Genomic DNA, 9,301 nt, shown 5'->3' on the forward strand with positions numbered 1-9,301 from the left:
GTGCAATGCAATATGTACGGATAACGGGAGGATTTGCTGGAGCCCTATTTCATACCAGCTCCTCAGAACTTTTCACTCGGTTCACATGCACTTTTCAGCAGCATTATCCTTAGTCCCCAAGACAAGAAGCATGTGGGAGTATGGAGGAAATGTATATGTTCTTCCCAGCCCTCCGTTGGACAGAGCCCAAATTCCTTGGTGTAGGAGGGCTATAAGGTTCAGAACTGGAAGAAAGGGTTCTGGCAGACACGGCCAACTGGAAAGAGAGCCATCCACATGCAGAGTCCCTTCCAAAGATGAATCAGGGTGAAATGATTTTACATGTTCTTTCATTGTCCTTCCCACCTTGTAAACATTCCTAAAGCCTGTCTGTAAGCCCTGCATAAAGAAGTGCTAATATCCATATGTCAGTACTGGAAATGGTTTCTCCCACACCTAAAGAGCCAAGTTCATCCCGTATGTAATTCCACTCACTTTAATAGCTTTGCAGGAGAAAGGACACCAGCCCAGTAAGTCCGCCCAAAAGCTGCAGATTCTGCCGCAAACAGCTGCCTGCCTTGTGAGTAGGATGAATCACAACAGACCTCAGTTGCTCAGGCCTTTGCAGTAGATTCCTCTTCACTTCTGTATGCAATTCTGCCTGCAAATCTCTAAATTATCTGGACACCAGCTGCTTGAAAGTCTTGAAAGCCCCATTAAAGGAGATAAGGAGAGCAGAACAGCTCTTGCTCTCAGATCTTAAACTATGTCTATCAAATGTGTATCTGTGCTGTATTTGTATTATATTTATCCTACTGCACAGCGTTTCTTGATTTACTACAATATCCAGGAAGGATTTTTATTCTTTCAGATACATTTCTAATTTTCCGAGAGGGGGTATGTGTATTCACCTTTCTTTGCTCAGTCAGTCAACAACTAGAACAAGGATGGAGGTCAGGGTGAACCGGTGCATCTGGAGGTATTAAATTGCTTCAGTGTCTGGTCAGTAAATCTTGATCTTATGGTCAGAAAAAGCTGAATGCCAGCTTTTCAGTGAAAATGGACCAGTAGGGAGTTTCAGCAAAGCTGGGGGAAAATTTTCATAGGATCATGTGGGAATGTTATTTAACAAATTCTCTTCTATGACAATGATTCTGTGACCCTGGTGGTGCCTTCCAGACTTATGTTCCTATAAATACCTTGCTTAAGAACTAATTCCTCTTGACAATCCGACAGAGCTTCAGCTTACAATAGAGCATGCCACCAGTTAGTTTATCTTAGGGCTAACCTCAGCATTTGATTTTTGTTTTCTGTTACTGTGTTATTCTGAACAGTAGGATACTGTTTTTAATATTACCTGCTCAGATTTTTTTGTTAATGAGTAAATAAACTTTTAGCTCCTTCGACAACAGATGCTGTAAATTAAAAGATCTGAAAGTAACATTCATATTCCTTAAGCAAATGGTGCATTCTGGGATCCTAAATTATAAATGCAATTATACTTCTGTAGAAAGTCCAGTTAAAGGAATCTGCCGGGGACAGAAGTTCACCCTTACAAGCAGTATAACATCAGACAATGCAATTGCTCCTGACTAAAAAAATAGCAGAGAAGAGGGCTTCAGAATGAATGGAGATTAGTTATTTTAATCACACTAGAGTTTTTTTCAAATTTGCTTTTATGATGGAATAAAATATGAGACAATGCAGTTGTATGAAAATGAGTTTCCGTGAGCTGTACAGAGAAAGAGATAAACAAGATAAACCTGACATGTTCTTGGATATTTAAATGTATACACAGAACTACTGCTATTTCCTAAGGGGGGGCAGGGGCAGGCAGAGAGGGATAGAGAGAGAAGTTAAAGTGAAAATGTCCTACCAATTTCCTTGTGCCCAAATAAGGGCATGAAGAAAAGTCATTTTTCTAGCCAGCCTTTCTCATACTACTTAAGGAGTAACACCTTTCTCTCTTCCACAGTCTGTTGCTGTGGTACTCTATGTGGTGTGGGATTAGGCCTTCTTCAAGATGTTCTTTGTTCTTCCCATTTTACCTAATGCAACAAGGCAGGGGGTTGTCGGGATTTTGCCAGGCAACAGTAGAACTATTTTTTACCCTAAATCTGCAAATGCCTCCTTCTCTGTATGTCGTCACACAAGTCCCTTAGCAAAAATTTTATATTGTTTTGCTTTGCTTTAGCTGACTGAAAGGTATCCTTAGCACCTAAAATCCTCATCCAAAGGTCACCTCTCCTAATTTAGGCATCTAAATTTGTTCTGTAATTAATGCACCCCCACCAATCATATCTCACCTACTATACATTTGTCTCAGGATCCTCCTCCTCAGCATATTTCATCTACTTGTAAGACAAATGAGTAAAATGAGTGGACTATGGAGTAAAAGAAGATGACTGGGACAGACTAGATGTATGACTTTTAGACAACTAAAATAAAAAAAAGATCAAGCCTGTGCTTTGTTTGGTCTTCTTCTGTGTAAGACTTCACACATGATTATCCATATGAGGTATTTTAGATCTTAAATTGAAAGATCTTTTTCAGCCCACAATTCATAGGTGATGGCAGCAGATATGGAACTTTGCACTTTTCAGCAAGGATTCCTTGCAGTCTACTTCAGTCATTTATTCTAAATTAGAGGTAGATTTGCTCTGGGCTTGCTCCATAGCCAGTAAAGAAGAAAGGCAAGTATCTTCAGAGAAGTGTCTCTGGGTGTGCCTCCCTTTCTCCATGGACAACAGAGGAAGCCTCAAGCTGCTACAGTCCCATCTTGGGTACTTGTTAAATGATGGGATAAATCCATGTATGTCAGCTGCGATGCATTGCAATAAATTTGAAATCCACTTTAAATTCTTGCAAGTATAATATAAATCATATGTCAAATTACATGTAGTGCCAGTGATGTGTTTGTGTGGTGGTATACATACACATGTACGCATGCACAGTTTCTGTACACTTACCTTATAACAAATTAAAGCAGCCTGGTAACATAGCCTGCGAAATAATGAAGCCGATTTTCAGAAAGGTGTGGAAGAATGTCACATGCGGATCTCAGGATAAATTATTTTTAAGAAGTGAGCTTTATCCCATTGTACAAAGTGGAATAATACTTCCAAAGCAAATGCAATATTGCGTTTGTTTTGGTTGAGTATGATTATATGGTGAGACCATTTTGACCTGATAGAATAATAATAAGAAGAAAGCCCAGTGGTAATAAGAGAAACTTTACTACTGACCTCTGTAAAGACGTATTGCCAAGACTCATATTGTCAGTGACATCCAGGATCAACAATGCTTGCAAGCAGTGGACTCAAAATGAAGTTGTCTGGTTTTGGCAACAAAATATTCTGCATTTAGCAAAGGCATATGTTTCAAACTCAAATGACTTCACTTCAAATTAAAGCAAAAAAAATGTTTTGAAGTGTAGTCATTTGATAATCATTTGCTTTAAAATAAGCAACATATTTCTATCTAATGGGATCCACATCTTTAACAAGTGAATCAACAGTGTGACAAACAAAAAACAACCTGCTCTTAAATATAATTCCAAAATAAATTACATCTAGCTCTTTTTTTGTTGTTGTTGTGCTCTGTTTTCCTTTTTTGGCCGCCTGTAGAACTCCCACAATTTTTTCATTGCTACAATGACAAATGCTATGAGAAAAGACCTGGTCCACTGCCAGAAATCTACTCTAGACTTCAGTATATGTTTCTGCTTTCAAGAGTCAATTGTTTTCCTTCTCTCCCAGGGGCCACTAGCTACCTTATTACCAGAAAGAATGACCCCTTGACAGCGCAATTGAGATCCAGAAACTCAACAAAATTGTAACCCCTCCAGTGGCATCAGAATTCTAATCAACAGCAGAGGGTCTGGAAGACAAATGTACTTGTATATAAGGCCACCATATTAGAAAGTGCCTTCTCTACTTGCAAAGAAACCTATTTCTATTTTGTTTCTTTTGATATTTTTATTACCCCCTTTCTTGTAACCTTTTCATTGCTAGTGTTCTTAAGGCAGAAGGGTTTTCACAGCATGGGAATTATCTGTGCTCAGTTTACACAGTTTGCTGCCTATTCCTTCCCTTGCAATCTATTTTGTGAAGCATACAACTAGACATGGGACTCCCCTAGTCATTACCGATTTTTTCTCTTACTCAGCTTAACTCACCAGCAGAACAATTGTGCCATCAGGATCTTTATTGCCATGTGAGAAACACGAGTACAGAATCTCAAGTCTTGAAACTGTAGTGAAGAATGAGCTCAGTATATTAAGGTGAACTTTACAGAGAATACACCATGCACTTGCAAAGGCATGTACTGAAATAGTGTCATACAATAATATTTCTCAAGTATAATTATTGCTAAAAGTGTCCAACTTATTTTCTGTCCCAGAGGCTTGAGGTTATCAAAATCTGTGCCTCGAAAATTGCTTAAATGTTTTTTTGAAAATGTTAGCAACCTTTAAGAAAATCTCAGTATGAGCTAGAAAGTTTTAAAAGTGTCTTTTCCTTATGATTTTATTACCAGCATTACCTGATGTGCATTAGAAGAATTTTTTTTTCTAGGAACATCCAACCCAATGGTGGAAAACAAGGTGCCCATGAACCAAAACTTTGCTCCCGGAGATTCTGCCATCTGACTACCATTATGCAGAAATTGGGAAATGCTTCAGATGATGGTAGGAGAAAGATTCTCAAGATATAGAAGGAGAAAAATATCTAAAAACCAGTTGAAAGCAGCCAGCACGGCAGAACACAAGCACACAAAACCCCACTGCCTTTAACAGAGATTTGGGCGAACACAGGAATTTGCAGACAGGAGTCTTCAAACAGCATCATGGCCTGAGGTGAAAAAAGCACAGCCACAGTGTTCTGCTGAGCACACATTGGAAAGAAGGACATGAGAAGGACAAGAAATCATGAGGTCAGAAAAAAAGAAACATTTTTGTCACCATTCTCAGACAAAAGTCATCACATTTTACAAATAACAAAATAAAAGGTGTTAGACCCCTATGTGATCCCTGGAAGGAGCAGCAGATGGCCAGACCCGCAGCTGGGTCTATTTGTGCATTGCACAAATAGCAATAACGTGATTTTTCCTGCACTGTCCTACCAACGAGATGTCACAGTATAAGGCAGAGAAAGTGCCGAGCGCTCGCCCGGCTTCCCCTGCTGAGGCTGAGCAGTTCTGCTCCAGACAGGCGAGAGGGAGGAGGCAGTGAACAGGGCTCTCCTGCCCTAGAAACCAGGCTGCGGGCTCTGGCAAGGGCAGCTGAAGCCTTGTCTTGTTTTTTAGGTCACTGCTTTACAGTAAGCCCTGTGTGACTGAGCTCTTCCCTTGGCATCAGTCAGACCGTGGGGAGAGCTGCTTTGCACGTGTGTTTTGCCCCCGCAAATTTGATCTCAGGTTCAAGGGTTAATTAATAATCAAAAAGGGAAAATTGACAAGGGCATCCTTTGTTGCTTGTATCCAAAAATGTACAGTCTCTTATTGTCTTACATGTTAGGTCACATCTTTTTAATTTCTATCCAAAAGCCCAGAAGGAAGTTACACGGATTGCTTACATGTATAAGTACCAGGCATTAAAAATAACATGCTGAAATAATGCTGTCAAAGTACGAGACCTACCTGACTGATGGAATATTCTGCTAAAAAGAGCGGCTCAGAGCTTCCCTGAAACAGAATGAAGGAAAATCTAAAGATAATAATGAACAAGAAAGTAGCTTCTTCTGCCAGACCCATCAAGTTAAATGGCTCTTTGTATTGTTCAAAGCGTGTACACTATTGTGTTCTGTGGCAGAGGGTAAAGAGAGGGAACTTATAGTTACGTTTTGATGAGACAACAAATAAAAATAATATTTTGACTGAGAACTCATCCTATTAAAAAAAAAAAAAAAGCAGCATTTCTCCAGCTCAAACAGAAATCCCCTTAATGTGAAGAATATTGAGGTTGTATGTAGAGCCTTCCAGTAATACTTAAAGGAAATGTGCCATTCGCAACAGAACATGCAGCATGACTAAAGACCCTAAGTGCCTGGCATCATTTGAGCTTAGTTTTAAATACCTATGATAGACATTTTTGGAATATGTTTCCTGAAAGTAGTGTCAAGGATTTACTTCAGCATTAGCTCACGCGTGCTGATAGGTTGAACTGGTGCTCATCTACCTAATAAATACAAAAAGGATTAGTTTCTGTGTACGTACAAAGTTGGGGGTTTTATTTTTTTATGTCAGTATTGGGATTTATTTGCCCTCCTGATGAAACGTTTACCTCACTCTGCCTCATCAATATTAACCTCACAGATCAACAGATCTTCATATCGACAGAATAGAGAAGTCAATATCTCCTTATTATTATTTAATAAGAATTTCATTGTCAGTAACTGAGTGAGAACAAACATCTGTGCAGTATAATGGCATGCACTTTAATTTTTCAAGGTTACCATCTTGCATATGTTTGACAGAAGAAAGCTAACCCATAGTAAAAATCCCCCAGTAATATCAGCGTATAAAATGACAACATGTTGAAGGACATTTAAATTGAACAAAACAGGGTGTTTTTTTAGTCCCAGTTTTGATATACAAATGTTGGATGTGTTTTACTGTGGCTTCTGACTATGATTGATAGGAGATGCATCAATTTCAAGGTTTGTGAATTTAAGTAAATTGTTGTCAGTGGTATCACTTCTTCTTTTTTGTATTTTTTTTTCAAATTATCTCCTTACAGAGAATAGTGTATTACAAATTGAGACAGGATATACATAAAGCATCAATTTAGCTTGAATATCCACTTACAATAGTAAAAAGAAAATAGTTGTGATAAGAATGTGAGTACATCAGAGTTGTTCAGAAAACTCCAGAGTATTTAAAAAAAAAAAACAACAAACCCACAATGCTTATGTTTTTTCTTCTAAATAATCTTTGCTGTTTCTGTTTGGAAAATACTTCGCTTGCCTTTCCGTCCAAAGGAAAAATATAACATTCATTTAAAAACAAAAAGAAATGAAATAGTAGTGGTATATCTTAGAGACTTCTTTTATCTTTGACCCCAGAATAAGATTCCATTACACTATACATTAGCCAAAAAAAGCCCCAAACCTGTATCCACTCTTTGTAACCTGTGGGGAGTTTATTAACCCTTCATTGCTTAGTGGTAATGTTTTATTTGACTGAAAAGCCCAAAGAGCTTCCTTAAAAACTGACGGTGATTAAACATTGTGCAGCAAAGCTTGCTATAGTTCCAGTACTTTCCGAAATTAGCTATATCTGATTTTAAACTAATTTTCCCTAGACTTCTTCTTATCTGATGACGTCTGACTTAGGATCTGGTGAAATGCACAGATATTTTTTATTATGTTTTCCAACACACGGTCATGACTTGTTTCCATGTATAAGTGTGTTGTGTCTATGTATCTACATGCCTGTCTATATGCATAAAGCAATGTATATGCTATTTGTGTGTGGTTTTGGTTTTAACATCAGGTTCTATAAATGAATAAAGATACTATCTTCATTTTACTGTTCTCTAAAAGGGGCAACATGGAATGGATTCTGTAAATCTAACTATACATGTTGCTGATTAAAAGCTGATGGTAACAGTTAATATACAAGGGGACAGACTAGTTTTTCTTCTAACATTTTTTCGAGGGAAAAAAATGAAAATTAGACAGAAAAGAGCATTTCCAGATGTGACTGTATAGAGCTTGATTTGAAGCACTTTTGTTATCTCCTTAATAATGCATGTAAGAATGCTCATGTGAAATGTTATGTTAAAACTCAGTCCTAGTAGATATTTGTGCTTATGAATTGATTCCTTATCCATATTTTATGGAGAAATAGCTCGGCACTGGATTACAGCACATTATTTTCCAAACTCCTTATTAGACTCTGCATATCTCTCTACTGTGCCTCCAGGCTTAAATTAAAAACCAAACTTAAGTAAAATTTAAAGAGACAACATTCAGAAACTTATTTCTTTTACAAAGCTTCTGAAAGTTCATAATGATTTTTGTCCCTAATAGGCCTGCCTTTGAAATAATTTGATGGCTAGGTTTGTAAATCCGCTTGGAAAGATCTGGCGTCCCATAACCATTAAGGGGAGTATATATCACAAAAATGATTTTGCATATAAATAATGGTATACAGGATTTGGCTTAAATTGTCTGCTTTCATTTGATATTTTTTTTTCTCTACAGTAATTTGGGGAGAGGCAGGAAGATCAAATTGAACACAATTTGGAAATGAAACTTGGATAATTGAGCTAAGTACGTTGAACTTGCCAGTCACCTGTGACCTCCTCCTACTTACACATCGTTTCAGATAGCTGGAAGGAGAGGGCCTGTGTGGAGTTGCACAACGTAAATACGGCAAGCGGAGTTTCGCTCTGGGACCACGTTATCCCTTGTAATCTGCTGGCTTTGTTTTTATTTAAGATGGAGGGACCCAAGCACAGCGCACCACTGCCTTGAGAAGGTGCTTGGCCAACCGGTGGGTTCAGGGGGCTTGGTGGCAGAGCAGGACGAGCACTCCGGGAGGACCACCACCGTGTGGGACGTTGAGGGGACACAACAGCACCGGACCTGTAATAAATGACACGTTGAAGCTTCACGAGTAAAGTTGAGCTCAGCCGTGGCAGGATCCCCTTTGTGGCCTGCTGCAACCCAAAGTTTGCGGTCGTCGTCCCTGTGCGTGAACCTAATATTTTGCTGTTCATTTGGAAGCGATTATTCAAAACACCTTGGCAGCTGAACCCTCCGTGCTTTCAGGATAATTATTTCTAATCGTGATTGGCAATAATAGTAATTGCCATATTCAGCCAGCGCCCAGCTGTAACGATTTTTCTTTATTATTATTATTTGGGTTAACAATCGCCACCGACAACAATGTCCCCCGACCCTCCTCTCCCCCCCCAGACACGCAGGGAAATAAGAATCACTGCTCTGCAGCAGCCGCAGGGTGGGCCGCTGCCCCCCCCGTGTCCCCCGTCCCCTCTCCATGGGCTCGGCGGGGTTGGGGGGTGAGAAGAGGGGGCTGTCGGGCGGGAGGGGGCCGGACCCCTGCCGGGGGGCTAGTGTTGAGAGGACCGGGGCGAGCGGGGCTGCTGCAGCCCCCTCCCAGCCCCCAGCCCACCCCCGGCGGAGCAGGGGCTGGAGCCGCGGCCGTAACGAGGCTCTTAATAAACCTCCGGGTCGATGATGCATCGCTCGCCAGTGAATCTTCGCGGGTTTATTTATTTTAACTAAATCGCCCAAATGGATCGCAGCTCCGTGTTGACTCTGGCGGGAGGCGAGGCGGGCGGCCGGGGGCCGGGGGG

At 40.0% G+C, this 9,301-nt stretch overlaps 1 long non-coding RNA gene across 1 annotated transcript in view; it reads right to left on the reverse strand.

Moving 5' to 3' along the window:
* Positions 1–6,392: 6,392 nt before the first annotated feature.
* Positions 6,393–9,301, reverse strand: part of LOC106887994 — a 13,327-nt gene continuing 10,418 nt past the window's right edge. Inside the window, exon 3 of the long non-coding RNA XR_001412022.1 lies at positions 6,393–8,567. This is a non-coding gene — a long non-coding RNA (uncharacterized LOC106887994). The remainder of the gene's footprint in view (positions 8,568–9,301) is intronic.

This window comes from Calidris pugnax, unplaced genomic scaffold (genome assembly GCF_001431845.1).
Source record: "Calidris pugnax isolate Ruff unplaced genomic scaffold, ASM143184v1 scaffold56, whole genome shotgun sequence".
Classification (NCBI taxonomy): Eukaryota; Metazoa; Chordata; class Aves; order Charadriiformes; family Scolopacidae; genus Calidris; species Calidris pugnax.